The sequence below is a fragment of the Chiloscyllium punctatum genome, chromosome 8 (assembly GCF_047496795.1).
Source record: "Chiloscyllium punctatum isolate Juve2018m chromosome 8, sChiPun1.3, whole genome shotgun sequence".
Taxonomy (NCBI): Eukaryota; Metazoa; Chordata; class Chondrichthyes; order Orectolobiformes; family Hemiscylliidae; genus Chiloscyllium; species Chiloscyllium punctatum.
Genome location: NC_092746.1, coordinates 28,803,938 through 28,828,361, shown reverse-complemented (window position 1 = coordinate 28,828,361; position 24,424 = coordinate 28,803,938).

The window sequence follows — 24,424 nt, the reverse complement described above, 5'->3', positions numbered from 1 at the left end:
AGACTTCGTTTGTACCACTGATTCCTGGCACTGATTTTGTGTGATTTTGACATACCTCATGGTTCTTAGCAAGGAAGTTGATGTCAGTGCTGATATCTGACCAATATACTAACTCTCTTGTGGATTTTCTCATTCAGTTAATGCCGGTATATAGAACATAGAACATAGAACATAGAACAATACAGCACAGAACAGGCCCTTCGGCCCACGATGTTGTGCCGAACTTCTATCCTAGATTAAGCACCCATCCATGTACCTATCCAAATGCCGCTTAAAGGTCGCCAATGAATCTGACTCTACCACTCCCTCGGGCAGCGCATTCCATGCCCCCACCACTCTCTGGGTAAAGAACCCACCCCTGACATCTCCCCTATACCTTCCACCCTTCACCTTAAATTTATGTCCCCTTGTAACACTCTGTTGTACCCGGGGAAAAAGTTTCTGACTGTCTACTCTATCTATTCCTCTGATCATCTTATAAACCTCGATCAAGTCACCCCTCATCCTTCGCCGTTCCAACGAGAAAAGGCCGAGAACTCTCAACCTATCCTCGTACGACCTACTCTCCATTCCAGGCAACATCCTGGTAAATCTTCTCTGCACCCTCTCCAAAGCTTCCACATCTTTCCTAAAGTGAGGCGACCAGAACTGCACACAGTACTCCAAATGTGGCCTAACCAAAGTCCTGTACAGCTGCAACATCACCTCACGACTCTTGAATTCAATCCCTCTGCTAATGAACGATAATACTCCATAGGCCTTCTTACAAACTCTATCCACCTGAGTGGCAACCTTCAAAGATCTATGTACATAGATCCCAAGATCCCTCTGTTCCTCCACCTGACCAAGAACCCTACCATTAACCCTGTATTCCGCATTCTTATTTGTTCTTCCAAAATGGACAACCTCACACTTGGCAGGGTTGAACTCCATCTGCCACTCCTCAGCCCAGCTCTGAGTAAAGACATTGTAGAATATCTAGTTGCAAAGACCCTGGTATTATGACATGCCTTCCTTTAAAATGACTTCTTGAAAAGGAGCAGCACTCCGAAAGCTGGTGTTTCCAATTAAACCTGTTGGACTCTAACCTGGCGTTGTGTGATTTTTAACTTTGTACACCCCAGTCTAACACCAGCATCTCCAAATCCTTGAGAGATGCCTAGCTCAAACTCAAAGGGTTAATGTGGTGTCATGTACTCACGGACATGCTGAATTGAATCAGGCCATTCTTTAATGATGTTTTCACATTGTTTCTCCACTATGGAATCTTTTACTGCTGTTCTTGTAACTTCTGTAACTCTTGCAACAAATGCATTTGTGTTACTCAAAGAATTTGAGTCAAATTGAAGTACATGTTCACACTCGATGTCAATAAAGTCAAGTTGCAGATGCAAAGGTATATCTTTTATTTTCACTGGGTTGAATCGTCTACTAAGTCCATCTGATGTGACTATTAGGTTGTTTCATTCGTACCTAATCTCACCTTCAGAACCTTGGATCTTTTTCAGGGACACTGAAACCTTGGTAGTGCACTCCTCAATAGTCATCAATCAGCTTGGGTGGTTTGTGGTCAGTCTCTACCACAAATGTTTCCTGAATAGATAGGCAAAAGCTCTCATGACTTAAATAATTAAAGCTAAAGCTTTCCACTCAATATTTGAAGAGTTGGATTGCACTGTAAACAGAGATATTGAAGCAAATGTGATCGGTTTTCCTTTTGGAAAATGCATGACCCCAGTATTTTTCATGAGGCAATTACTTCCAGTGAAGTTCTCCCCTGACAGTTGTAAAACTGCATGGTTTTTCCACACTAACTGCTTCAGTGCCATCGGAAAGGAACATCCATTCCCAATAATCCCTTCAGTAATGAAAACTCTTGAATGAAATTGGGAATGTGTCATGCTAGAAATTAAAGAGGCTTAGTTCTCTAGTTAAATTGGATCAGGATGTATGCCCTCACTGGAATAAATAGAATAGAAATGTTGAGTCTGTGACATGTTGATATGATCTTTCTGACTGTTTTTAGCATTAATCTTTCATTGCATGCCATTTACATCAATGGCAAGTCTACCTGGAAACATCCATGGAGGGGAGGTGATGGATGTAATCAACAGTACAATAAATCTGCTTAATACCTCCTCATCTGAAAATTCACATACTGGGTCCTTCCTCTGCATCTGCCCACAAAGTGATCTCTGGAGTCTGTGGTCTTTAAACGACATGATTTCTAGTCACTGATTACAAAAGATTAATCTGACTCTGAATTGGTCTCCTAATATGGTCCATACATTTTGTGGATTGATTTGCTGTTTGGCTGTTAATCCTGGTGTGTTTAGTCTGTGTGGATCTTTTTTTTCACCTGCTAAGCAAATTATAATTAGAGACGAAAAAAACTGCAGATGCTGGAATCCAAGGGGCTGGAAGAACACAGCAGGCTAGGCAGCATCAGGAGGTGGAGAAGGCAACATTTCAGGTATAATCCTTCCTCAGGACTTGGGGTGGGTGTAGGAGGTGCTGCAGACAATGGGGGGTGGGGGAGGCAGACCAGTGAGTGAGGATAGGCGAAGACAGATAGAAGGTACGACCTGTTTGGTTAGTGGGAGGAATGAATCTGGTTGGTGGCAGGGAGCAGCGGAGGGGCGGGGGAGGGGCTGGGAAGGGAATCAGGGGAAGGGAAGGGAGATTATTTGATATTGGAGAACTCAATGTTGAGTCCTCCGGCCTGTAGACTGCCCAGGTGGAAGATGAGGTGTTGTTCCTCCAATTTGCGGACTGATTCATTGTGGCAATGGAGAAGGCCAAGGATGTCATGTTGGAAAGGGAGTGGGAAGGGGAATTAAAAAGAGCAGTGACTGGGAGGTCCAGTTGGTCCCTGTGGACCTGGCTGAGATGCTTGACGAAACATTCCCTTATTTACATTTGGTCTCCCTGATATAGAGTAAACTAGGTTGGAGGAGAGGCAGGTGAACCTCTGTCTCACCTAAAAGGACTGTTTGGGATCCTGGATGGAAGTGAAGCGGATGGTGTACTGACAGGTTTTGTATCAAACAAATTATAATAGCTTGTTTTTCTGCATCAGACATATCAATTCTGGAAGCCAAAGCTTCAAATACATTTAAAGATATTACATTCTGTTCAGAGGTCTGCTGTGTCCCAAATTAAATGAGGGCATTCTGTAACATTTCTGACAATATGTTTTTGAACTTCCTTTGCTTGCTATTGAGCCAGCACATACCCTGATTACTTTCTTCTCTCCCATGAATTGAACTGGCCTCTCGATCAGGATTTTCTGCATTTTCAATACTATCTAGCACATAATAAAGTCAGTGAATATAATTTGAAACTGATTATCATGTGCTATACTTGAAGATTAACATGCATGCTCTAGTGTGGAAGGTGTCATTGACATGATATTATTCCATTTTGTCTTTGAACTTTTCATAATTTTGCCACAAATCACGCTATAGCCATGTCCCTCAGACCCTTATAAGATATCCTCCATGAAGTCTGCTTCTCTCTCCATAGATGCTGCCAGAGCTGTTCAGTTTTTCTAACACTTTCTGTTTCTGACATATGTCCTCGGTCTTCCTCATCAATAGATACTTTGTGGCACTCCTGGTCTGAGGTTGACAGTTCCTTCAATACCCTTATAGCTACTAGGTCTACCTGGCTTGTTACTCACCTTTGGCAGGCCTCAGAAGATCAAGGATCTGCTCTGTGCACTGTATCCATGTCCTGCTTACCACATTGCTGCTGCTAGCTTCTCAAATGACCACTAAGTCACCTCCTGCCACTTTCTGGGAATTATATATTCCCTTGGCCCCCACAATATGATCACTAGGGAGGTGTTCCTGAATTGTGAGGCTGCTTTACAAACATGTTTGGCAAATTGATGCAATGAACTCTTCCACCCTCAGTGACGAGAATGTCTGGCTACAGCCACAATGACAAGCACCCTTTAAGTGCCAACATCTTTCTCCCTATCTGCTGATTGGAGGCAACCCACTAATCTATCACCTCCCACTGTGTTCAAATGGATGTCTCACAATGACTGCAAGTAGAGTCAGGGCTGGGCTTAATATTTCTACTCATGAAACCAAATAGAAATTGTATGCTGTTCAAATTGTCATCTTCAGGTCAAACATAATCTTCAACCCCTGATGATCCAGTCCACGAAATTTATAAATTCAGATTTGAAATCAGTTCTAATTGTATTAAAATTTGCTTTCATGTTGGGTCATCCTGTTGGAATTTTACTAATAGCTTGGAATTTGGAAAGAAAAGGTCTTAAGTATTGTTGCCTGTCAGAAGATTAATATGAACTTAGAATACTGAAATGTGCTGGTATCAGCAGCTGGTAAGACTGGAAGATTAATAGGAATAGTTATTCAGACTTCCCACAGGGCCTCAGAGTTCTAATTGACCAATTTAAGTATCTCTAATAGACTGAAAGCTTGGACATATTTGCTATACCTCAGACCTTTATCACTCGGGATAGGTTAGTTCCATCAGCATTAAACACAACACCTAAATCATTCCAAATGTTTGCAATTCTTTTGTTAGCATATAGTAAAAGAATTGCAACTTACAACTATCTAGATATTTCCTGTTGCTCATTTCAGAATTTATCCGATATGCATGACTGATGATAAACAAGGAACTAAGAAAATAAATTGTTAAATTGTGCCCTGTTTGAAGTTGTGACTGGTATAGCACAGATGGCATGATAGAAACAATTTCTTCAGGGTGTGCGTGATCATGTTAGCTCACTAGGGTTGATGAATTCTTCAAGTTCAAAAGGCATATGGTCTATTAAAGGACATAAAGTTGAATTATGAAACAAAATGTGTAACAGCTATTATTAACGTGTTGCAGCTTCTTAGATTGGATTAGTTTTTTTTCTGGCCCATTTATAGTGAGGATGTCTGGTGAGTAATGGAAAACTCATCTCCCTTTTCTCAATTTCTTCAATCAGATTGCAATCATTAAATTATTTTGATTCATCTTGTTTAGGAAGGTGACAAGTTTCAAGATTAGAAGGGCTTTAGCCTGAATGGAATTTCCATCTTGCAAACTTGTTATTTATGAAACAAATGCAGTTCTTCACCACATTATCCAACAATATGTCAAATCCCCCTTCACAAAGACAGCATCACTTGATTTGATTTGTTTATTGTGACATATACCTTGTTACAAAACACAGTGAAAAGTGTTGTTTAGTGTCACCATGCTCCGGCGTGATCCTAAAACAGAAAAATAAACCAAAGCATAGAATGTAAAGGCAGAAAAATGAAGAAATAAAGAAAGTGTCCAATTTTACAGACCTTCTCAGTGAGTACTCCTTCGTGGGCCATGGGCCTGGTGGCCAGGCACGAGTCCCCTTGGCCACGCTGCCACCGCTGGAATGAAAGTCACCACTTGTCGACGCCACTTAGCCTCCCTGATGCCCTCACCACTCTGAATCCTCACTGGACCTCACTAATGCTGTCAGGTACCAAACTGTCCCAAACTCTGATGACTCTGCCACCATCCCGAGTCCACTTCAAACCCACTTCGCTGATGCAGCTGCTGCTAATGCCTCCAGCTGACATACTCGGCCCAAACTCTCCTCCGCCACCACCTCCATGAATCTGCACTGGATGTAGAAGTCCCCAAGAACCCAAACCCACCTTCGCAGCAGCAGCAGCAATCAATCAGCAATAGGACCACCTCATCAATGCAGACACCACTGAGAACCCAAACTCGCCTCCAATTGCCCCACCCTGAGTCCGCGCTACTGGGCCTACCTGCTGCCACTGATGCCATCACTGTGACCGAGCTCTTCAGAGAATGTAACTTAGTGCAATATTCCCTCAACCAAGCAATAAAATAGGTTTTCAAGACTGCAATCCAGACATTTCTTCCATGGTTTAAGCAGATCTGTCTTAAATGACGCAAGACGTTTTTCTCAAAAGTTTCAGCCTTAAATTTAAATCAAAGTCTATGGATGTGCTATGGTCAGCTTCTTACTGGGCACCATCAGCTGAAACTCTCAATGGTTCTATTTTCGAGCAAATGACTAAAGGTTTAGGTTTTTTTTTGATTCTGGAGAATTTTCCTGATCCATATATTTCCAATCCAGTGAGGAAACATGTCTGGATCTGGTTTGAGGCAATGGGGTTTGCAGGTGCATTAAGGGTCAGTAAGGGAACTTTTATGGAAAAGTAATCATACGTGGAATTATAACCATTAGTTCAGTCTTGAAAAGGACACGGAGGAATCCAGAATGAAAATGGTTTAGTGCCAAGTTCAGTGACGTGAGAATGAATCTGGTCCAACTAAATTGGAATAAAAGATTGACAGGCAGGCTGTCATGGAACAATGGGCAGTCTTTAAAGAGGAGATTGTTTGCATACATTCAAGGTACATTCCTTCATGGGGCACTGGAGATTAGAGGAACAGGAGATAGTACAAATCTAGAGTTCTGTGGGTAACAATAATCTGAATCTGGAAAAAAAGATGTGCAAGGCTACACGTCAAGTAGAAATACTTAGCTGAACCAGGTTGAATATAGAAACCTCAAAGAGAATTGAACGATGGACAATGTAGAGGCTGGTAGGTAATATAAAGGAAATCCATCAAGATTTCAATGGGTATACAAAGGAAGTAAGCAGAATTGTTGGGCTGGTCAGCGACTGATTAGGGTCAAAACAGAAAATCTGCTCATGGAGGCCGTGGACATGCAGTGGTATTAAATGAGTATGATATTTCTGTCTTTATCAAGGAATAATATATTACTAAAGCTTTGTTGAAAAGAAGGTAGTTGAGATACTGGCTAAAAATGGATGATGACATTAGAAAGGTTGAATGTACTTAAAGTTGAGATGTCACTAAGGTCAGATGGGACTCATCTTGGGATACTGTGGCAAATAAAACAGGACATTGCTGAGGAAATGATTGCATCTTCTAACCCACCATAGATAAAGGGCTGAAGCCAAAGAAGTGAAGAATTATAAACGGTACATCTTTGTTGAGATAAGGGCAGAAGGATAAGTCTAGCTACTGGTTAATCAGTTTAACCTTGGCATTGGGAAAGCTTTTAGAGATGATCATTTGGGATAAAATTAGCAAACCCAGTTTGCCACCAGGCTAAAACAGCCTCAGACATCTGGGTGAATGCCCAGCAGTATATGAGAAAGATTACTGTTCTTCTGCATTCTGTAAATGCCAGCGCCTCTCCAATACTTCACACTCACTCTGTCTCTGCTACTATACCCTCACCCACCAAGGCTAATGCTCTACCACTCTCACTGTTGCCTGTAACATCTTTCCTCACTTGCTCTCATTCACCCCAACCCCCAACAGCAATAACCCTGTAAGCCTTCTGTACTGCCTTCTCTCTCACTCGGGACACTACCCTACCTGCACAGAGATAACGGCTGGGCCACCCACATTCATCTCCCTTAATACCTGCCACTCTCTCCTTCCAGGAGGAAAATTGCCCATAATAGGGTGGTAAGAATCAAGACGGGTGATGGGCTGCCCATCATTTGGCACCTCACCCTTCATGTGGAGAACATCCTGACTGACAGTGTCCAAGCCCCTGGACTGCTATCTGAAGCTGTCCTTCACCTAATGTGCTGGCAGCCACTATTTCCACAACTTGACTGGGGCCTGCTGGCAACAATGACAAGCTTCCTGCATTTGTCTCCAAGCTAAATGGCAAAGCAAGACAGAAGTAAAATCAACCTGGTATCTCTGGTTGAGCAGTAAAATGCTAAAAGACGAGGCAATGCAAGGCAGGGATTCTCTAGGGAACAGGTTGGTAGGCTCAGAGAAAATGAGTGCAATGGCAGTAAGTGAAGGGCCAGAAAAATAGCCAGTCCATGAGCTGGGCACATGCCCATAAGAGCATAGTGTCCTTGCTGCAATATTACAATAATATTTGCTGGTACAGCCCAAGGTACAGCATTGAAATTCAGAAGTATACTGTAAGTGAATCAGAGATGTGCCATGTAGGTTCTTAGAGACTGGCACATATCAGATGCCAGTGTCTTTGTATATGGGATGTATAGTGGCCAATACCATAGACCATGCCCTGAGATATCAATGCCTGGTGTTCACCATGGAGGTCCATCAGAGAAAGTAGTGAGCTCAAGCCACCTGGTCTGATATCTGTGTCAAGTTTGGTCAATGTCAGATTTATTTGGTGAGATGGGAGGCTGATATTGGCGTGTTGAGTTGAGCAGTTAACAAAGTGTTTAACGAGCTATAATCCTCCCCAGTTGGCAATTCACTATTTAAGAAAAGTGGTAAGGAAAGCCAGGGAACAATAGACCAGTGAGCCTGGCGCCAATGGTAGGCAAGTTGTTGGATGGAATCCTGAGAGACAGGATTTACATACATTTGGAAAGGCAAGGACTGATTAGGGATGGTCAACATGGCTTTGTGTGTGAGAAATCATAACTCACAAACTTGATTGAGCTTTTTGAAGTAACAAAGTACCGATGAGGGCAGAGTTGTAGATGTGATCTATATATGGACTTCAGTAAAGCTTTCGACAAGGTTCTTCATGGTAGACCGGTTAGCAAGGTTAGATCTCATGAAATACAGGGAGAATTAGCCACTTGGATACAGAACTGGTTTGAAGATGGTGGTGGAGGGTTGCTTTTCAGACTGGAGGGCTGTGACCAGTGGTGTGCCACAAGGATCGGTGCTGGGTCCACTGCTTTTCATCATTTATAGAAATGATTTGGATGTGAACATAGGAGGTATAGTTTGTATATTTGCAGATGTGTAGTGGACAGCGAAGAAGGTTACCTCAGATTACAATGGGCTCTTGATCAGATGAGCCAATGGGCCAAGGAATGGCAGATGGAGTTTAAGTTAGATAAATGCGAGGTGCTGCATTTTGGGAAAGTAAATCTTAGCAGGACTTATACATTTAACGGTAAGGTCCTGGGGAGTGTTGCTGAATATAGAGACCTTGAAGTGCAGATTCATAGTTTCTTGAAAGTGGAGTCGTAGGTAGATAGGATAGTGAAGAAGGTGTTTGGTATACTTTCCTTTATTGGTCAGACCATTGAGTATAGGAGTTGGGAGGTCATGTTGTGGCTGAACAGGACATTGGTTAGGTCACTGTTAGAATATTGTGTGCAATTCTGGTCTCCCTCCTATTGGAATTATGTTATGAAACTTGAAAGGTTCAGAAAAGATTTACAAGGATGTTGCCAGAGTTGGAGGGTTTGACCTACAGGGAGGGGCTGAATAGGCTGGGGTTGTTTTTCCTGAAGCGTTGGAGCCTCAGGGGGTGAACTTACAGAAATTTATAAAATCATAAGAACCATGATTGGGTAAATAGACAAGGTCTTTTAAGAGAGACCTAAGGGACAACTTTTTCACACATAGGGTGTATGTGTATGGAATGAGCTGCCAGAGGAAGTGGTGGATGGTAATACAATTATAACATTTAAAAAGCATCTTCATGGGTATATGAATAGAAAGGGTTTCAAGGGATATAGGCCAAAAGCTGGCAAATGGGACTAGATTAGTTTAGGATATCTGGTCAGCCTGCATGAGTTCGCCCGAAGGGTCTGTTTCCATGCTGTACATCTCTATGACTCAAGGCGATGCAAGACAGGTATACTATGAGCATCCAGATAGGTTCAGAGTGAGTACTTTGAGAGCAAGTAATGAGCCTGACATGCAGCGTGCTCCAGTTTATGAGCTGAGTGTGTATCCTGAAGCAAAAAGTGTCCTTGCAGCATCATTACAATGATATATGGTGTAGCCAATATATAGCACTGAAGTGCAGAAATATCCTGTAAATGGATCGGAGATGATTAGATTCACTACAATGTGGAAACAGACCTTTCGGCCCAACAAGTCCACACTGACCCTCCAAAGAGTAACCCATCCAGACCCATTTCCCTCTGACTAATGTACCTAACACTATGGGCAATTTAGAATGGCCAATTCACCTGACCTGCACACCTTTGGACTGTGGGAGGAAACCGGAGCACCCAGAGGAAACACACGCATACACGGGGAGAACGTGCAAACTCCATGTAGACAGTTGTCTGAGGCCAGAATTGAACCTGGGACCCTGGTGCTGTGAGGCAGCAGTGCTAACCACTGAGCCACCATGCCACCGACCCAGGAGTGTTCTTAGAGGGTGGCACATGTCAGATGCCAATGTCCTTGGATGTGGGTTATGCATGTAGCTAGTGTCCATGGAGCATGCCCAGAGATGTCAGTGTACAGTGTCCAACATGAAAGTGCTTTAGATCAAGTGGCAATTTGAATTCTCCAGGTACCCGCTCTCACTTCCATGTCGAGAGTTCTCAGTGCCCAGAAGTAAAGTGCAGAAAATCTAGAAACACAAAAACTGATTGGAGAACTTCAACAAGTTCTTACAGAGGACAGCACATTTTGAGCAGTTATTATCGTATGTAAAGCTGAAAAAAACAACAGGTCAATCACTCTTTACCTAGGAGATCAGATGAGAAGGTGAAAGGGTATGTAGGACATCGCATGAACGTGTTGTCATCCCTCATTTGGGAAAGTGTGTTGACACTTGAGCCTCACTGCTCCCAGGATCATCACAAAGATTTAACTAAATTACTCAAAAGTCCCAATTTACCTCTCTGCTAGACTCAGGTTAACAGAAATCATTGACCAGGTCTTTGTACTTAACAAGAGTTAATATTTATCATACATAAATCAACTCCAATCACTGGCATGCAAAAATATGGTTTATCAACATATAACTCTACTAACTGAAACTCTGACCCCATTCTTAATCCCCTACACACACATACATACAGACACAGAGACTCAAAGAAACATGGTTTATGGAAAAAAAAGTCCTGGGAAAACAATTCAATAGCAGCAGTTCACAGGATTTGATGAGGTGCAATTTTTGCTTTCCAACACCTCTGTTCTCCAATCTCCTTATTTCTAGATTGTTTCACTTCTTTGTGAAAAATACAGGGCAGCTCACACACAAATTATGAATTCTTTCATTTACTAGTTAGTGGAAAGAAGCCTCCAGACTGCTGAAAAGGTCTCTCTCTGCAGTGAAGTGACCAGACAGTGAGACAAGGACAGAGGTGTCTTGTCTTCTCTTGCAATCTGGAGGCTTCTCTCTTGTGTTGTCAACATAAAGCTGTTCACCTGCCAAGGAGCCAATCAGAAAGCTGTTGTCATTAGATTAGATTACTTACAGTGTGGAAACAGGTCCTTCGGCCCAACAAGTCCACACCGACCCGTTCACCTAACACCATGGCCAATTCACCTAACCTGCACATTTTTGGACTGTGGGAGGAAACCGGAGAAAACACACACAGACACGGGGAGAATATGCAAACTCCATACACTCAGTGGCCTGAGGTGGGAATTGAACCCAGGTCTCTGGCACTGTGAGGCAGCAGTGCTAACTACTGTGCCACCATGCCACCATGCTAATAACTCCTGGCAAGGGCAACTACAGTAGTCCCAAATGCACAAACCAATCAGCAATCTGTTTCTGCCTAAGCTATACACACTTTGGAATTGTCTACACAATTGGTTTGTTAATGGTCAGTGATCAAACACATTCACAATAGAAACTAATAGATTGCGTGTGCTAACGGAATTGAAGATACTGCAGGAAGGTGGATTTAAAATAAAAGATTTTGAATTTTGGAGCAGGCTTAAATGATTGAAAGGCTAATTCCCGCTCCCATTTCCTATTTTGTTACATTCTCAAAATGATGACTAATGCACTTAATGGTAAGGTTCGAGGGAGTGTTACTGAACAGACACCTTGGATTGCAGGTTCATAGCTCCTTGAAAGTGGAGTCACAGGTAGATAGGATAGTGAAGAAGGCATTTTGTATGATTTCCTTTATTGGTCAAAGTATTGAGTACAGGAGTTGGGAGGTCACGTTGCGGCTGTACAGGACCTTGGTTAGGCCACTGTTGGAATATTGCGTGCAATTCTGGTCTCCTTCCTATCGGAAAGATGTTGTGAAACTTGAAAGGGTTCAGAAAAGCTTTACAAGGATGTTGTCAGAATTGGAGGATTTGAGCTATCGTGAGAAGTTGAATAGGCTGGGGCTGTTTTCCCTGGAGCGTCAGAGGCTGAGGGGGGACTTTATAGAGGTTTATAAAATCATGAGGGGCACGGATAAGATAAATAGACAAAGTCTCTGCCCTGGGATGGGCGAGTCCAGAACTAGAGGCATAGGTTTAGGGTGAGAGGGGAAAGATATAAAAGAGACCTAAGGGCAATTTTTTCACGCAGAGGGTGGTACATGTATGGAATGAGCTGCTAGTGGAAGTGGTAGAGGCTAGTATAATTGCAATATTTAAAAGGAATCTGGATGGGTACGTGAATATGAAGGGTTTAAAGGGATATGGGCCGGATGCTGGCAGGTGGGACTAGATTGGGTTGGGATATCTGGTCGGCCTGGACAAGTTGGACCGAAGGGTCTGTTTCCATGCTGTATGACTCTATGGCACAAATTAAACAACAGTGAGGTCTGGGCCTCTTGAGATATTGACTATCACTGAAAATCAGCCTGGATCTTTAGTATGATCACTGGTGGAAATGTGGCAGAATAGCTCTACCTTCACCAATCACATTGAATTCCATTCTCACATCCTTCCTCTTGGCCTACAGTATAGGTACAATAGAGCCCACTGATCAATACCAAGCTCAGCTTCAATGGAGAGAAAAATCATATGGTCAACCAATACCATTGGTTTGATACCACGATTAAAGCTGAGTTTTGCCAGTTGAATGGCCGTGTATATTTTCAAGTATTATGATACACCAATGAATGCAGGATTATCATGTAAGAACTGCATTAATTCAGACATAGCAAATGACCAATGAGTGGATGAAAAACTAAAACACTGACAATCTGTATTCTAGAAACCAAAAAGAGCGCCAGGTCTTTGAGACTGCATTGTTATTGTTACATTATTACAGTTGTCATTACAAACTGTTTTCCTCTGTTTCTTTAGAAAATAATGCAGCAACTGCTCATCAAACCTGATATTTCAACTTCTTCATGAAACATTTGATCAATCCCCATGTACCTCTACTGTAGCCACTGTCAGACCATTCGGGGAGCTAATCAACTACTCAGCTGTCATTTGTGGTGAAACGTGACATAATTTTGTTTGCAAATCTATATTTCATATAAAATTTCACATGTTTATGATGAAAACAAGTGACACCCCGAAGACAATCTTTCAGATGGGTGTGTGGAGATTTCCTTCCCTTAGCACTGAAGAGCCAGCAAGGAATGCGTCTCGTTCATCATAGTATGCCAATAACCCATTAACAATCTGAAGACATCAACTTTGGCAAATGGGGTTAAGGAGAATCCAAAGGGTTTTTAAAAATACATTAAGGACAACAGGGTAACTAGAGAGAGAATAGGGCCCCTCAAAGATCATCATGGCAGCCTTTGTGTGAAGCCGCAGGAGTTGAGGGAGATACTAGACGAGTATTTTGCATCAGTGTTTACTGTGGAAAAGGACATTGAAGCTATAGAAAGTGGGGAAATAGATGGTGACATCTTAAAAAATGTCCATATTACAGAGGAGGAAGTGCTGGATGTCTTGAAACGCATAAAGGTAGATAAATCCCCAGGATCTGATCAGGTGTAGCCTAGAACTCTGTGGGAAGCTAGGAAAGTGATTGCTGGGCCTCTTGCTGCGATATTTGTATTATCGATAATCACAGGTGAGGTGCCAGAAGACTGGAGGTTGGCTAACATGGTACCATTATTTAAGAAAGGTGGTAGGGATATGCCAGGGAACTATAGACTGGTGAGCCTCACATCAGTGGTGGGCAAGTTGTTGGAGGGAATCCTGAGGGACAGAATTTAGAAGTATTTGGAAAGGTAAGAACGAATTAGGGATAGTCAACATGGCTTTGTGTGTGGGAAATCATGTCTCATGATTGAGTTTTCTGAAAAAGTCACAGAGAGGATAGATGAGGGCAAAGCAGTGGGCATGATCTATATGGACTTCAGTAAGGCGTTCGCCAAGGTTCCCTATGAGAGACTGGTTAGCCAGTTTGGATCTAATGGAATACAGGGAGAATTAGCCGTTTGGTTACAGAACTGGCTTGAAGATAGGAGACAGTAGGTGGTGATGGAGGGTTATTTTTCAGACTGGAGGCCTGTGACCAGTGGAGTGCCACACGGATCGATGCTGGGTCCACTACTTTTCGTCATTTATATAAATGATTTGGATATGAACATAGGAGGTATAGATAGCAAGTTTGCAGATGACACCAAAATCAGAGGTGTAGTGGACAGAGAAGGTTACCTCAGATTATAATGGAATCTTGATCAGATGGACCAATGGGCTGAGGAGTGGCAGATGGAGTTTAATTTAGATAAATGTGAGGTGCTGCATTTTAGGAATGTAAATCTTAGCAGGACTTATACATTTAATGGTAAGGTCCTGGGAGTGTTGCTGAACAAAGACCTTGGAGAGCAGGTTTAAAGTTCCTTGAAAGTGGAGTCGCAGGTAGATAGGATAGCGAAGGTAGTGTTTGGTATGATTAGGTTAGATTCCCTACAGTATGGGAACAGACCCTTCAGCCCAACAAGTCCACACCGACCTTCCAAAGAGTAACCCACCCAGACCCATTTCCCTCCGAGGGTGGAATCAAACCTGGGTCCCTGGTGCTGTAAGGCAGTAGTGCTAACCACTGAGCCACCATGTCACCCATTTGCTTTCCTTTATTGTTCAGAGTATTGAGTACAGGAGTTCGGAGGTCATGTTGCAGCTGCACAGGACATTGGTTAGGCCACTGTTGGAATATTGCGTGCAATTCTGGTCTCCTTCCTATCGGAAAAATGTTGTGAAACTTCAAAGGGTTCCGAAAAGATTTACAAGGGTGTTGCCAGGGTTGAAGGGCTTGAGCTATAGGGAGAGGCTGAATAGGCTGGGACAGTTTTCCCTGGAGCATCAGAGGCTGAGGTTTATAGAGGTTTACAAAATCATGAGGGACATGGATAACATAAATATACAAAGTCTTTTCCCTGGGGTGGGGAGTCCAAAACTGGGGGATATAGGTTTGGGGAGAGAGGGGATAGATATAAATGGGATCTAAGAGGTAACTTCTTCATGCTGAAGGTGGTGCATGTATGGAATGAGCTGCCAGAGGAAGTAGTGGAGGCTAGTACAATTGCAACATTTAAAAGGCATTTGGATGGGTATATGAATAGCAAATGTTGAGAGGGATATGGCCCTTGGATGCTGCCTGAACTGCTGTGCTTTTCCAGCACCACTCTAATCTAAACTCTGGTGTCCAGCATCTGCAGTCATTGTTTTTACTAAGAGGGATATGAGCCAAGTGCTGGCAAATGGGACTGGATTAAGTTGGGATATCTTGTCGGCATGGACAAGTTGGACTGATGGGTGTGTTTCTGCGCTGTACATCTCTATGACTCTAATTGACTGGAAACAAAATGTCCTGCCCTCACCCGATTAGTAATCCTACCTCAGAGGGCTACCACCAAACTAATTTACCAACAGCACCAGTACCAACAGTGGCCAGGAGTGGGATTGCAGTCAATTCCCAGATTCCAGTCCCCGTCCCACGTCCTCTTGAGTCCAGGACACAGCAAATTAGGGTGTGCCTTATGGCGAACAGGAGCAAGAAGCCACAGGAAAATGGTGGGGAGAGAAGGCTGTGGATCCTGCTAGAGAGACCAGGGGGGAAGCAGGAACTGTGGATGAGGGGGGGGGGGGGGGGGAGGGGGGGGGGGAGGGAGGGTGATGCAGAAAGGGGCCTCTTCACTGAGGCGCCTCCACCCACACTATTTCCCACACAAGACATAAGCAATGTGAATCGCCCAATCCCTTTCCACCATACGTCCTCCCACCTCAAAATGCAAGGCTGGACAAGAATTAGCCCTAACAGTCAATAAGTGGCTCCTTAAGGTCCTTATTCGAGGTGAAGGAAGGAAGGCATCCCAAGGCATTGCCCACTTCAAGTAAAATTGTGGTCAGGACAGGGTGGGAGGGCAGTAAGAAGGCTGCTCATGAAACCTCCCATCCCTGCCTCACCCACCCACAAAATCACCAGCAACTGAGGCAAAGGGAGACTTAAAATCCTGCCCAAGACTGATCCCTTGTCTTGGATCTGGAGAACATCAGGTCTCAAGCCCATGCCTAATACACAGCTCAGTTCTCTCTAGATAGAATGCTCACAGAGTTTTGTGGGAGAACCTGTCCTAGGAATATAGGTGCTACGATTAGAGAACCCCATTGGCACCCTCAATAGTTCTCAAGGGTTATATCCGCTCGGTTCGATGAGCTGTATATGGATTGCCACAGGGATGTCTGGAGGAATATATTGTAACTGAGGATATACCTTTCTTGTGGCACAGGGCCGTTATAGCTCTGCTGCCAAAAAGGGGGAATGCCTGCTTTCTTAAAAAGTAGTGCCCAGTCTCCCTCTTCAGCACAGATTATAAAGTCTTTGCCAGGGAGACAGCTTTCCACCTTGGCACCTTGCTGGACCATATGATCCCTCCTGATCAGGCCTGTACAGTCTTGAGCTGGACCACTTATAGTAGCATCCATCTGGTCTCAGACCTTCTCTGCCTTTCTCTGTCAGCCACCTTCCAGTGTCATTTGATCAGGAGAAGGCATTCAGCAAGGCAGATGGTATGTCTCTCTCTCTCCAGTAAAATACCTAAATTCTGAAGAAAAACCAATTGATTTCTCTCTCACCAGTTGCTGTAAGCTGGTGCTTTTAACCAATAAGCCAAAGACATCATACTTCATCAACCAATCATTGTGCACCTTCTGTGAAGAATTGAGAGAACCTGAAAGATCAGAAAACTCAGACTTTGGAAGCAAAAGGAACACTCCTTAAAATCCTTAGGATTGGTGCCACTGAACTGTTTTTCAGTATTATTCTCTTCCAGCCATAACGCTATTATGTTTGTCTGTTGCATGTAGGTGGAGTGGTGGTGAGGCCCTCAGAAGGAAGGTGTTCAGAAGGATGTTAGAGTTTTAACTAATAGAATTATAATTCAACAGTTCATTCTTTCCTGTGGTTAGAATCTCTCTGTAATAAATAGTAAATGTTAAGTATGGAAACCTGGTCCATGTTTGCAACTAACCTGGATATATCCAACAGGTAAATTGGAGTCTTTGTGTACTTTTGAGATTAAATGTTTAACTTTTGAGATTATTCCAGGCTTGATTTCCAGTGTGCTACCCCAATGAGGTGTGACATGACTAACTTTACATTCAAAGAATAATCTCCTCAGTTTCATGATTATAACATCAACATTTGAACATTGTTATTTACCTTTTGTTAAACAGCCAGTTATAATTTTCCTGAAGGACATACGGAGTTATCATAGAATCGCTACAGTGTGGAAGCAGGCAATTAGGGCCGTTGAGTCCACACCAACCCCTCCAAACAGCATCCAAACCGGATCCAACCTATCCCTATAATTCTATATTTCCCATGGCTAATCTACGTACCCTGCATATCTTTGGACTGTGGGAGGAAACCAGAACATCTGGAGGAAATCCATGCAGACACAGGGAGAATGTGCAAACTCCACAGACTGTCACCTGTGGAATCGAACCTGGGTCCCTGGCGCAGTGTGGCAGCAACTGTATTAATTGGTTCAGCCAGTAATTTCATGTCCAATGTTGTCAAATAGGAATTGCTGAGGTACAATAATTTTGGGTACTGCAACACTAGCTTAACTATTTGCAATAACCTTTCAATAAAATACCTTGTTCTGTCACGCAGTTAAAATAGTTATTTCAGCATTTATCACTATTGAGTAACTAAGGAAGTGAAGCACTTACAATGATTATATGTTGGTTTTAGGTCATAAGTTCACCAACAACAAAAAAGATTTAGTGTGAAAAGATTGGTACTGAGAACATGCAAGAGAACCTAGATTACTTACAGTGTGGAAACAGGCCCTTCGGCCCAACAAGTCCACACCAACCCGCAACCCACCCAGACCCATTCCCCTACATGTGCCTCGTCACCTAACACTACAGACAATTTAGCATGGCCAATTCACCTAACCTGCACATTTTTGGACTATGGGAGGAAACCAGAGCACCTGGAGGAAACCCACGCAGACACGGGGAGAACATGCAAACTCCACACAGTCAGTCACCTGAGGCAGGAATTGAACCCGGGTATCTGGCGCTGTAAGGTAGCAGTGCTAACCACCGTGCCGCCCACTCGTCAGATTTGCAAAAAAAACTTTATCAGTAGCAATTGGTTAGAATTGGGAATGGACTGCCTGAGAAGGCATATTCAATTGTGGCTTTTTAAAAGGGAATATGAACAATTATCTGAAGACAAAAATAATGCAGGGCAAATAGAAAAGGTGAGCAAGTGAGAAATCCAGTACAAGCATAACAGCTGAGTGGCCACCTCCTGAGTTGCAACCATTCGATGTTTCTCTTCTGAATGCCCAAGGATTGATCTATTACTCATTTTTATTTACTAATCATGAAAGCAATTAACCACATCTGGATTCCCAATTAACCACATGTGGTTGTTCGTGGTTAATCGTTTGGACAACAGAGCTTGAGTCAGCTATTGGTGTATGAGCAGTAGCTTCAAGCAGAGTTGAAATGGATCAAATGTTTTAAACTTGTTTTGAAATCCCAGTGTTTTAAAAAAAAAAGCAAATGCAAATGCTTATCGAAATATAAAATGTTTTCTAGCCTTTTTAATTCAATAAACAGAGTCAGTTCTCTGCAAATTTTACTTCAGCAAAAATTTAACCTTAGTGTACAATAAATAACATCAAAAGTATCTTTTGTTTCATTCAGGATGAATTAATTCATTATATGTGGCACATTATTACTGTTTATTAGTTTCGAGGTCTTCTGGTGTTTAGACCACTCTCTGTCCATCAGAAGTTACCTTTCTTTCTTTTTCTAAGCCTGTACATTCCTTAACATCAGAAGGTCACCTAACTTGTCAGTCCCATCCTTCACCTTTCTGGGAACATGTTACACTTTGTAAAAACTTTTGGGTTTTTTGTTTGCATCTTATGGAAAAAGGACTGTTTTAAATCCAGAGACAGTGGGAATAATTACTGCACCTTTTAAAACAACTTGTTGAAGTGTGTGCACGGCTTTATTCAAGTACAAGAGTGTGGTGCTGAAAAAACACAGCAGGTCAGGCAGCATCCAAGGAGAAGAATCGATGTTTCGGAGATTCCTGATGATGGGCTTACGCCCGAAACGTCAATTCTCCTGCTCTTTGGATGCTGCCTGACCTGCTGCGCTTTTCCAGCACCACACTCTCAACTCTGATCTCCAGCATCTGCAGTGCTCACTTTCTCCCCACTTTATTCAAGTAGTGTGGGTTGGAAGGGGAGGAGATGTCTGTAGGTGGCACAGTTCCAGGGTACCTTTGCACAAAGTGTAATTTGGTTGGTAACAAGTAGTTGGTTGGTTGGTTTATGCAATTGTGACTAGTCACAGGCGGCACAGTAGCTCAGTGGTTAGCACTGCTACATCACAGCACCAGGGTCCCAGGTTTGATTCCAGCCTCAGGCAACTATGTGTGTGGAGTTTGCACATTCCCCCCATGTCGGCGTGGGTTTCCTCCTGGTGCTCTGGTTTCCTCCCACAGTCCAAAGATGTGGAGGTCAGGTGAATTGGCTATGCTAAATTGCACATAGTTAGGTACGTCATTCAGAGAAAAATGGGTCTGGGTGGATTACTCTTCAGAGGGTCGGTATGGACTGGTTGGGCCGAAGGGCCTGTTTCCACACTATAGGGAATCTCATCTAATGAATGTCAACTGATTTGTTTTGATTTATTGCAGTTACATGTCCTGAAGTACAGTGAAAAGCTTTGCTTGTGAGCATAGCAAACAAGGATATTCATATCATAGGCTGCTTAGACAGACCAAGGCATACAAGGTTAGACTACGCACAGGAGGAGCAGAAAGCAAGATCAACGTTAACTTCAAATAATGTGGATTTCACTAAAGAGTCCATTCAGCAGTCTAATAATGGCAGGGAAGAAACTGTTTTTGAACCTGTTGGTGTGTGTGTGTGTGTGTGTTCAAGTTTCTGTAGCTACTGCCAGTTTATTGGCCTCTAAGTCTTCTGGTTGTAGAAGAGCATTACCTGGGTGCGGTAGGTCTTTGATGATGTTGACATCCTTTGCACTGCAAGAAGTATAAATGGCTAGGCTGTGCACACATCTTTCAGTAGCTTCTTACTGACTTGATTAGAGCAGTTGCCATACCAGGCCGTTATGCACCTGGACAGTGTGCTTTCAATGGTGCATCTGTAAATGTTGGTGAGGGTCCATACGGACATGCCAAATTTGCTAAAGCACCTGAAGAGGTAGCGTTGTTGTGCTTTCTTGGCCATTGCATTTATGTGGGAAGTCCAGGACAGATTGTCAGTTATTGTCACTCCTACGAATGTGACACACTCAATTCTGTCTGGCTTTTGGGCAGCTTTACAGGTTATGAACACAAACAACACAGGCATGATATAGGAAGATGCCTTTGAGACTGCTGGAAGGGCAGGTTATGCTCTCCAGGATAAGAGTATTTGAAGCCTGAAGAGAACCAAGTAGTCCCACCAGTTGTTGTGCACTGTTGCCTTAACCAGTAACTAAGAAACTTCATAAGTTGTTATTATTATTACACAAGTTATGAAGTGAAAAGAGTCTGGAGAAAGAAGGTTAAAGAACAGAAAGACTTGGCAAGCAAAAAGATCATCTCAATGAACTCTGTGAACTTTTATTACTGAGATGAGATATCCCAGCTTCTCTCCCTTCATAGGAACAGGGGTTGGCTATTCAACCCCACAAGCTTGGTCCACCATTCAACAAGATCACGGTGGATCTGTGGCCTAACTTTATATTCCTGGCTTCAGCCCATATCTCATCACTCAAAATAAAAATTTGTCAATCTCAAATTTAAATTTAACAATGGAATTAGCATAAATTGTCATTTGAAGAAGACTGTTCTTCTTCAAACCTCCAATACTGTGTAGAAATGCTTTCTAATACCGCTCTTGAATGGCCAAGCCCTAGTTCTTAGACTATGCTCCCAGTTCTAGAATCTTCAACCAGTGAAAATAATTTATCTCGATCTACCCTGACTTCTCCTGTTAATATCCCGACAAGGTCAATTTGATCACCCCCTTCTAAATTCTACAGAATAAAGGCATAGTTTGTCTAATCTCACCCCATTTATCTCTGAAGTCCAGGTGTCATCCTTGTAAACTTGCATTGAACTCCTTCCAGGGCCAAAACATCCTTCCTGAGGTGCGGTGCCCAGATCTGCTCACTGTACTCTAAGTGGAATCTAACCAGGATTTTGTAATAACTGCAGTATAATGTCTGCATCCTTATACTCCAGTTTTTTAGATATGAAGGCCAGCAGTCCATTAGCCTTCATGAGTATCTCTGCATCTGTTCATGATATCTTAAGGAGCCATGCACCTGAATCCACAAATCTTGTTGGATAGCCACTGTATTTAACTTTGTGCTGTCTAAAAAGTGTACCATGATCTATCATATTTTGGTCAAAAATGGATAACCTCATATTTGCTTACATTAAAATCCATCTGCTACAGTTTTGCCCATTCCGCCTGGGAACCCTCCAACCACAAGGGATGAACTCAGATTTCTCCAGTTTCCTCATTTCCCCTCCCCCTACCTTGTCTCAGTCAAATCCCTCGAACTCAGCACCGCCTTCCTAACCTGCAATCTTCTTCCTGACCTCTCCGCCCCCACCCCACTCTGGCCTATCACCCTCACCTTGACCTCCCTCCACCTATCGCATTCCCAACGCCCCTCCCCACCATTTATCTTAGCCTGCTGGACACACTTTCCTCATTCCTGAAGGGCTTATGCCCGAAACGTCGATTCTCCTATTCCTTGGATGCTGCCTGACCTGCTGCGCTTTTCCAGCAACACATTTTCAGCTCTGATCTCCAGCATCTGCAGTCCTCACTTTCTCCTCTATTCACCTAATCTGCCAATATTCTGTTGTAATTTTAAGCTGTTGCCAAAACTGTCTATAATGCTGCCCAATTTGGGGTCTTCAGCAAATTTGGATATTTGACTTTCTATGCCATTATCCAAGCTATTAATACATATTGCGAATTGAGGCCCCAATATAGATCCCTGTGGGATGCCACTAGTTACATTCTGCCAATTTGAGTACATCACCATTATTTGAACTTTGTTTCCTGTCAATTTTCTTCTCAGGTCAGTAATTTGCCCTCATTTTCATGGGCTTCCACTTTAGCTAATGGCCTTTTGTGTGGCGTTTTATCAAAAGCCTTCTGGAAATCCACATAAACAACATTCATCAACTTACCTTTGTCCACTACTTTTGGAGTTTTTTTGAAGAGGAGACAAAGTCTTTCAGGCATGACATACCATTCATGAATCCACGCTGATTCTCCACGATTAACTGAAATGTTGAGAGGTGATCAGTTACCCTATCTTTGATTATAGACTCAAAGAAATTTTCCTGCCACAGATGTCAGATTAATGGTCTGTAATTTCCTGGTTTCCCTTAGTTATCCTTCTTAAAGTTAAAAATCACACCACCAGGTTATAGGCCAACAGGTTGATTTGGAAGTACAAGCTTTAGGAGTGCTGCTCCTTCGTCAGGATTATAGGACGCAGAATTTATAGTAAAAGAACAAATTGTCATACAACTGATGCAATGTATTGAACAAACCTAGTCTGCTGTTAAGTCATTAATCACTGAGAATGGGTCGCAGGTTTCGATTCACTAACATGTAAACCCCAGAATTTCTTTCAAGTCAACATTTCCAAGATAACTTGGTGAGCGGCACGGTGGTTAGCACTGCTGCCTCACAGCACCAGCAGACCTGGGTTCAATTCCCACCTCAGGCTGTGTGGAGTTTGCACGTTCTCCCAGTGTCTGCGTGGGTTTCCTCCGGGTGCTCCGGTTTCCTCCCACAGTCCAAAGATGGGCAGGTCAGGTGAATTGGCCATGCTAAATTGCCCGTAGTGTTAGGGGTATGGGTGGGTTGCGCTTCGATGGGTCAGTGTGGACTTGTTGGGCCGAAGGACCTATTTCCATACTAAGTAATCTAATAACTTAAGATTTTATAAAAAAAATAAGGTGACATCTCAGCTCAGACAATGCATTAAAGACAACAGCAATCTAGGTTTGTTCAATATATTGCATCAGTTATTTGACACTTTGATATTTTACTATAAATTCTGTGTCTTATGATCCTGCTCCACTAGCTAACTGACAAAGGAGCAGCTCTCCGAAAGCTAGTGCTTCGAAGTAAACCCGTTGGACTATAACCTGGTGTTGTGAGATTTTTTAATTTTGTTCACCTCAGCCTAACACAGCTACTGCCTCATCATGGCTACCATTCTTAGAGTGGAGTGAAATGTACAAATTTCCAATCCAGAGGTACAACTCCGGATCAGGGAACTTAGAGAATAGGGTTAGGGTATTGCAATGTGTTCTCCTATCTCCTGTAACATGGGTGGATCAGGTCCTAGGATTTGAACCTCTTCAGTTACATTAATTTGCCTATTACTGATGATTTACTTAATCTAATTTTATTTAGACCCTGCCCCTGATGCTCTATTAATTTCTTTGGGACTTTAAGTTATCTTCCCTTTCTGCTGTGAATACTGAAGTAAAATATCGGCTATTTCCCCACAATCATTGGCAATATCCCTATCTCAGCCTTCAATGGATCAATAGTACTCTTAACCAACAATTTTCCCTTTCTATAAACTATAAAATCTCTTCTTCTTGTCTTTTCTGTCCCTTGCAAGTTTGCTTTCATAACTTTTTCTATTTGCCCTTATAATGCCACATCATAAACTTTTTTTTTGGTTTGTCTGTGTCTGTAGGGATTTCAAAAGAGAGTGTTAAGAGTTTAATTAGCAGGGACATGGTTGATAGTCGGTAGCTGTTTATAGGTGATTAGAAGTTGCTCATTGGTAATGAACAGTAAGGACATGCACCTGGTCAGTGAATTATGTTAACTTGACTCCAGCAGACAGATAAATTGGGGACTTCATGTACTTTAATCAAAGTATTAACATTTGTGGCAAACCTGGGAGGAGAGTGTCAGATAATCAGAGCACTTTCCCACATGGGTTGTAACCCCCTACATTTTCATGGCTTTCTTTTTGAGAGGCTCACTATCCCAATAAAACCTTTTCGACAATAACTACTCCCAGTCCTAGAGTCATAATAGCACAGAAACAGACCCTTCAGTCCAACCTATCTACGCTGACCAAGTTTCCCAAACTAAAATCAGTCCCACTTGTCTGTGTTTGGCCCATATCCCTTTCCTATTCACGTACCTGTCTGAGTGTCTTTTAAACGTTATAACAGGACCTGCATCCATGTCTTCCCCTGGCAGCTCATTCCACATACAAACCATCC